This window comes from Gadus morhua, chromosome 9 (assembly GCF_902167405.1).
Source record: "Gadus morhua chromosome 9, gadMor3.0, whole genome shotgun sequence".
NCBI classification, from domain to species: Eukaryota; Metazoa; Chordata; class Actinopteri; order Gadiformes; family Gadidae; genus Gadus; species Gadus morhua.
In genome coordinates, this window is record NC_044056.1 from 3,350,500 (window position 1) to 3,358,116 (window position 7,617).

Genomic DNA, 7,617 nt, shown 5'->3' on the forward strand with positions numbered 1-7,617 from the left:
GCCATCGAAAAACCTTAACGTCCCCAGCGGGGACTGCAACTCTAATCACGCAATTAGAGTTGCAGGCTGGCAGCGATCAGCAGCGGTGACCGCGGCGCAGCCGTTCCGCGGCGCTTACGTCCCCCGAACTCTATGGGACAAGAGACTTCCTTTCCCCAATTGAAGCTTATGATTTTCAACTGCGCAAAAATGAATGTATCTTTCGCCAGACCAAACCGTGTGATCCAGATCTATATATGCAACATCTTTATGGCTGAGTCCAATCTCACTCTAGCAACAGATCCATATCAGGCAGTGAATTTGTACATGCACCTCAGAGAGGCCATCAGGGCATGTGTGTAGGTCAGACGTATTTAGTTGTGTCTTGTGTTGAGCTTCGAAGTGGCAGGATTCTTTGGTCACATAAGTAATTCACCTTGCTGTCCTTTTCCTTTATAAGTTTCCTTTAAAGTCATAGCTCAACATCTCTAGCTTTTGGCAAATGTTATATTCCTTTTAACGATAGTTTAGAAACACAGAAATGAGGGGGGGGGCTTTATAGACAAAGCCTGTAAAAAGTAAATCAAATGTGTATAAATTTCAGAACTTTACTTTAACAAATGTATCACTTTTTTCAGTTAGAATTGTATTTAACAAAAAAGGTAACTGGCTTCAGTAACTAAATATGGATACTTATTCTGAGTCTTTCATGATAGAATATCATTGGATTTCAAATGATGGGATCAAAAAAATTTATGTATCTATCGAACTCTGAACTTCTGATGGCCAATCAGTACAAATATTGACATGTTACCGACAGAAAAGCATTTTGAAATTATCTGTGCATTTACAACCTGTGGTTTCAAATACTGAGAGAACACACGCTATTCATGTTTTTGTTGAGAATGGAAGATTTTTTATTACTGTAACTATATTGCTATCCCGTATATGGAACTCTGAATAAACAAAAAATTGACAAACAAGTTTGGTGCTGTTTCCTGATATTTTTAGTCCATATTTTTCACTGGCCACATTAGCTAGATGAAAAACTTAATGAATTAATAATTGTACTTGTTCAAGAACAATTTACTTAATTATTCTTGTAATCAGACTAGTATTACTTTTCATACCATGAAAAGTTCCTGCAGTCTTCTTAATGTCACATGATGTTGCTGTGGTGTCAAGACAGCTGATTGTATACAGCAGGGGGTGCAGTCGTCCTGCCGGTTCAAGTAGGATGACCTGAAACCTGTATAAAATCAGCTGTCTTGACACCACAGCAACATCATGTGACATTTAGAAGAAGACTGCAGGAACATTAACAATCAAAACATGTCAGGGTATGAAAAGTAATACTAGTTGTATATTATGTACACTATCTATTATTATCTACACTAGTAGTTTGTTTCGTCGTCTGAGACGTCTCGCCCTTCGTGACACTCCTCTGGGATCGAGCTCTTTCAACAACAACCGCACATCCTCTTTCCTCACACGCAGTCCATGCTCCCTAGCCTGGTTCTACCAGACTCTCGTACTTCACTTCATTTCATTTGTACAGAGAGTACTAGTACTGAAGGGAAATTCAAATTGAGCGGAAGTACTTAGGCGGGCGGAGCCAGGCTACATGCTCCCTGCATTTAGCGTACATCCATCGGTACCCGTGAAGCTGTCCAGAGTAGGCCTACTGCAGTTGGTCGCTAATAAAATCCACCAGGACCGACAGGTCAGAGTACGCCTTGCGGCGAGAGTGTCCCATAATCTCGCAGTATCCTCTTCAGATGTCTCTCACTTATGTGGAAGGCGTGCCTACTGGCAAGTATTGATTTGATGTCCGAATATTTGAGGCCAAACTCAAAATAAACATTGATAAAACCCCCAAACTCCATCGTTGCGGTTGTTAGTTTTTTCCTCTGACCCGGAAGTTGGTTTGCGATGTCTCGCAGTAATGCGGCGGTTGCCGTTGGACATGGCTAAATCTGTTTTGCCTTCCCGCGTTAGAGTCAGGTATCTGACGAGAATGACGCGACCACTCGTTTGACCGCGATCTAGCATCTAGGATCGATTGCTTTTTCTTGGATCCCCGGATGTTAACACTGAATTTCGTACATTGAATTTGGATGGTGACTTTGGCGGACTGAATTTTTGGACGTTGAAAATATTTGAGTTGAATATTTTAACGTTGAATTATTTAACGTTGAATTTTTTAACATTGAAAAATAAAGGTGAATATGATATATTGAAAATGTAAAGAGTTAAATTCAGAGGCCAAAAATTCAGGTTATTTCAATGCATAAATATTCAGTGCTTATAATTCAACGTGTTTTTATTTTCAAAACCCGATGGCACAGATTTACTTCCATAGCCACCCCTTCTGGGCTGGCAGCCTCGGACGAACAGGCTGTGGGGCTGGCGCTGCTGGGCCGGTGCTGCAGCCTTCCTCTTGACTGCTCCCGGGCCGGCTGTAGCTAGAGGCCAGGGGTACTGATGTTAGGGGCCAGGCAGTGGGGGTGCATCAGTAGTGGCTCTACCTGTGCAGAAGGAGAGGCGCACAACACAACATCAGCATAATACTGCCCTCCTGCCTCCTAGAGCTTTGTGGTGACGATGTATGAGAGTTCTTTGATTTGACGTTAAACAACGGAAGTGTACAGCTTCCATTGGTTTTGGTGCTAGTTTTTGTTTTGACATTCGTTACAGTTAGGAGATGCTCTGGCCTCTGGGTTTGTGGGAGCTCTTGTGTTTCTTTTTTTTTCTTTTCTTTTGAGTAAAATAACCTCGGTGAAATTAATTCACAAGGGCAAGGCCTAACATGATCGCTATTATTCAATAGCGACCAAAATGTTGATTTACATAACGTGTTTTTCCAGGTCACAGCTTTACCTGGACCTTTTACCTGTGTGCATGTCAGCATATTTTTCCAAGTGCAGCCTAAGTGTGACGTCTGTCCATCCTGACCCCTGGACCCTGCATGTGGCAGCACAAGATAGGAACAGAGTGAACCTACTCCCTGGCGCCGTGTCTAAACCTCATTTCCACTGTGAATGTATTTATATGATATATAGGCCTAATAGTGATCATAGTTTGCCGTAAAATTGAGGGTTAATTTCTTCCATAATGACACCCAACTCTGCATCCAAACAAACCCAACCCCCACTGCAGCCCTGCAGCCCTATCTCCTGCTGCCTGGAGGAGATAAAGCCGTGGATAAAGCCGGCTAACTTCCTGCAACTCAATAGCTCAAAAACGGAAGCCATTCTTTATGGCACTCCACACCAGACCCACTATCACCAGCATCACCTTCTCCGGCCACGAAATCCTCCTCTCATCCTCAGTCACTGACCTTGGTGTCAGAATGGACCCTCATCTGACCTTTGAGCCCCAAATTATGTGGCAGCGCGCCTCGTGTTCAACCTACCGAAGTTCTCCCATGTGACCCCCCTCTTCGGGGACCTCCACTGGCTCCCTGTACTAGCTCGCATCAAATTTAAGACGATGGTACTGGCATACAAGGCAGTCGATGGAACTGCCCCAGCCTACCTCCAAGCATTGCTAAAGCCACACACCCCAGCTCGATCCCTCCGCTCAACTACCTCAGCTGGACGTCTGGAACCATCATCGCTAAGAGCTAGCAAAGGCCGTTCAGCAAAGTCACAACTTTTCTCGGTTTAGGGACCTCACTGGTGGAACGAGCTCCCTGCCGCTCTCAGGACCGCAGAGTCGCTCACTATCTTCCGAAAAAGACTCAAGACTCACCTGTTCAGAGTCCACCTCAACACTGCATAGCCACCCTCCCCTTTCTGGCCACCATTGTACACTGTCTTGTATTGTATTGTATTGTATTTGTCGGGACTTGACTCAGGGACAAGGACTCAGAAGCAAAACTCAGAAGACGGCAGTATGTTTAAACCAAAACGCTTTACTAGAAAAAGGTAACAAAAAACGCTCTCATGGAGGATACAAAACTATAACCAAAAGGTGCTCGCTTAGGAGTATACAAAACAGTTAAATACAGTAGTGTCTGCAAGTGTCAAAAACTAACAAATCCTGAGGCTTGACAATACGCTAGGGACGCAAGACGAACTGACATTAGACAAAGGAAAACAAGGGCTATTTATACATGAGGGAGGGGAACACAGGTGAGACGAATCAGAGACCGGGGAGGCAATCACAGTTGAGAAAGTCAAGTGCCTGAAACGAGAGGGAAAAGGGAACTACAAAATAAAACAGGAAGTGAATGACATGAGTGGTATTAACTTGGCTCAACAGAATTAACAAACTTTGCGTGACATGACAGTATTGTATTGTATTGTATTGTATTGTATTGTATTACTGAACTGTGTAGCAACTGCAGTAGCTGCTATCATTGCTGTAACACGGGGAATTGGTTAGCCCAGCGATTGTTGTACTTGCACTTGGTTCTATGAACATCCTTTCTGTACCAACAGCCATATATTGATGCACTTCTTATGACCAATGTACTTATTGTAAGTCGCTTTTGATAAAAGCGTCTGCTAAATGCCCTAAATGTAAATGTAAAGTCAGTACAAAATCTAAGTGTTCCATCAGACTTAGGCACAAGTAAACAGGGAGAGCTCCAGGGACTACAGCTGGGCTTAGCTAACCCATTACCCAAAAGGTACTATACTTCCCTTTTCATGGCAGTCCGTTTCATAGCATTGATCCGGTAGGGATGGTGCCTAATGGGTGGCGACTGACCTACATCTATGTCATAGGTCAGGACAGTTGTTACAGTAGGGACGTCACTGAATAGATTCGGGAAATCAGATATGAACTGGACAATATCAGAATACTGTCTATCTGACAAGTGGACAAGAAGGGAAGGCAGGTTGGACATGGTTTCTGAATTAGAAAACCGAGCACAATGTTGTGGGGCATTTCCTAAGCTCTAGGCCATCTTCATCACCAGTACTTGAAACAACCGAGAACAACCCCACAGTAGAAACGGGTAGACTTTTCTCCTTGGGCAACTTAATGTCTGTTTCCCTGACATGATACAGTTTCAACATAATTACATGACATACAAAACTTGATCTCCTGGCTCAAAAGAGCGAACGACAGCTTTCTGGTCATAACGCTTCTTCATAGTCTTCTGGGTTGAGGCAAGAGCTTCCTTAGCAAGAGAGCCAGCTTGTTGTAAGTGCTCTCGAAACTGGCCAACGTAGTCCCGCACTTTTACCTCGGGAGGAAGAACCTCAGCCAAAAACTGCTCCTTGAGCACCTTCAGGGGAACTTTAACAATATGCCCAAAAACCAACTCTGCAGGGCTGAAACCAAGTGACTCCTGTACGGTTTCTCTAAGGGCAGACAAGGCAATCGGGACGGCCTCATCCCAAAATGTGCCTGTTTCTAAACAATACTTCCTCAGGACTGACTTAAAGGTCTGGCGCCAGCGCTCAAGGGCGCCTTGTGACTCTGGGTGATAAGCACTTGAGACCTTGTGGGTTATAGGCAGTGACTGCAACACTTGCTTAAATATTTGAGAAAGAAAATTTGTGCCTTGGTCCGTCTGCGAACCTTTGGGGAACCCAAAGGTAGAGAAGAACTTAGTCAGAGCTCTATGAGGTTATCGTTCGCAAGGGAATCGCCTCAGGGAACCTAGTGGCCGCACAAATGATGGTGAGTACAAATTGGTTGCCTGTCTTTGACTTGGGAAGTGGGCCCACGCAGTCTACAATCACATGGGAATATGGTTCATCCATGACAGGTATCGGACAGAGAGGGGCAGGAGGAATGACCTGGTTCGGTTTCCCAGTAACCTGGCAGGAGTGACAAGTTTGGCAATACTGTGCCACAGAGGTCTTTAGTTTAGGCCAGAAGAAGTGTTTCAGATCATCATAACAAGAAGCAAGAAGGCAGCAACAAAAAAACAGTGGCCGTAACACATATAGTTTTTAATCATTACCTCAATTTCCCCACATAATACTTTAAAAGTTCCCTCCTTTGGCCATTTAGTGCCTGATCTAGCTGTCCTCTTCCCCCACCTTTCCGAGATCCAATTTATCTCGGCCCTACTTAACACGTGTTTGTTACCCAATATCTCTCCTGCTGTTGATGGCTGGTTTCCTACCTAGGCTGGTTTCCCGGCTTACAACTATAACTCTATTTTATGTTATTTAGTTAATATTTTATTCTCCCCCCACATTATATTCTCATGAATCAATAAAACATCTGACCGCACCGGACTCTCGATAAGAAGCGGTATTCTCAGGGAACATTCAACCCTCTGACTACTCCGCCCTCTGACTAAGAGGCGGTATTCTCAAGAAACTTGATATGAGGATTTCTGTTTTAACACATTATCTAATCTAATCTAATCTGACTACAACGCCCTCTGGGTTGGAGGCGGTGAACCAAAAAACGACTTGACTTTTTACAACGACAAACACAGACTCCTGGCAACGTCGGCCCTCTCGTCAGTGGTTGTGTCTCAGGAACAAACAAAGGAAACAAGCTTCTCAAAACACTGAAAATAAAAAATGCTGAAAAATACCACACTAAACGATATCCCAGGAAAACGTTAATAATAATAATAATATATATATTCAAAACTCCATACAAAATAAGACTATGCCTGATGAAGACAAAGATATATCAACACCTCATCCCATCTGGGCAAGTGGCCTTAGACCAAACAAAGGGATTGTACAAACGCCTCAGACAAGCTGAACATGCGTCCCTAAACCGAACAAAGATGGCAAGATTATAACTGGTGAGGACAAAACAACACACCGTAGACCACCGGGGCACGTGGCATTAAACTAAAACAAAGAGATTGTAAGAATATGGTGGTCTTAAACCTAACAAAGATGGCGCGTGGCCTTAAATCAAAACAAAGACCCACGAGGCCCGGAGCGCTGCTGTGCTTTACTAGGTTTACTGTGAGATGACCGTTTGGCCGCAACCACAACTGTCTTCTGACTGAGCACGTTTGGTCCTAAATAACACTCTACAGTTGTCAGCCCTAACTCTTCATTCACAGGGGAAAAAGTGTTATCCGCAACCTAGTACCATACAGAGCGTTATAGTTAGCACACATACAAAAACAAAGCAACAATACCTGTAAGAAAAAAGGATACCAGCCGGTTAGTACCCACAGAGCGTTATTTAGGCCTGCACAACGTCCATCGATGCCTGCAAAAAAAGGTTAGATATCCTTTGCATTCAGCAATATCTTCAGTAAAAAATGTTGTCATGTACACCCCTCAACAATATCTGAGGGGTACCAGCCGGTTAGCACCCTCAGAGCATTTTTTGTTAGTGCATACACAGCATTCATCCCTTTCTCTCTCTCTTTCTACTTTTACTACAGATCTTTTTTTGAGAGACCATACTCATTGCTTAGCGTTTGGGATTGTGTAGGCACCGATCACATAGTGTTGGCTCGTTCGTTCGAGAACCGGTTCGAATGACCGAGTCTTTAGGACGAACGAACTGAACCGGTTCGTCTCTCTCGTTCGTTCGGTCGTCTCGTTCACAATTCGATTCACCGGAAACTCGACTGAACGAACGAACGAGTTTCCGGTAGCTCTAACTCCACTGAGTCTGACTGACTCAACTGAGAACCGTGCAATGGCGTGCATTCCATGATGCAATTCACCGTTACCGGAAACTAGGTTG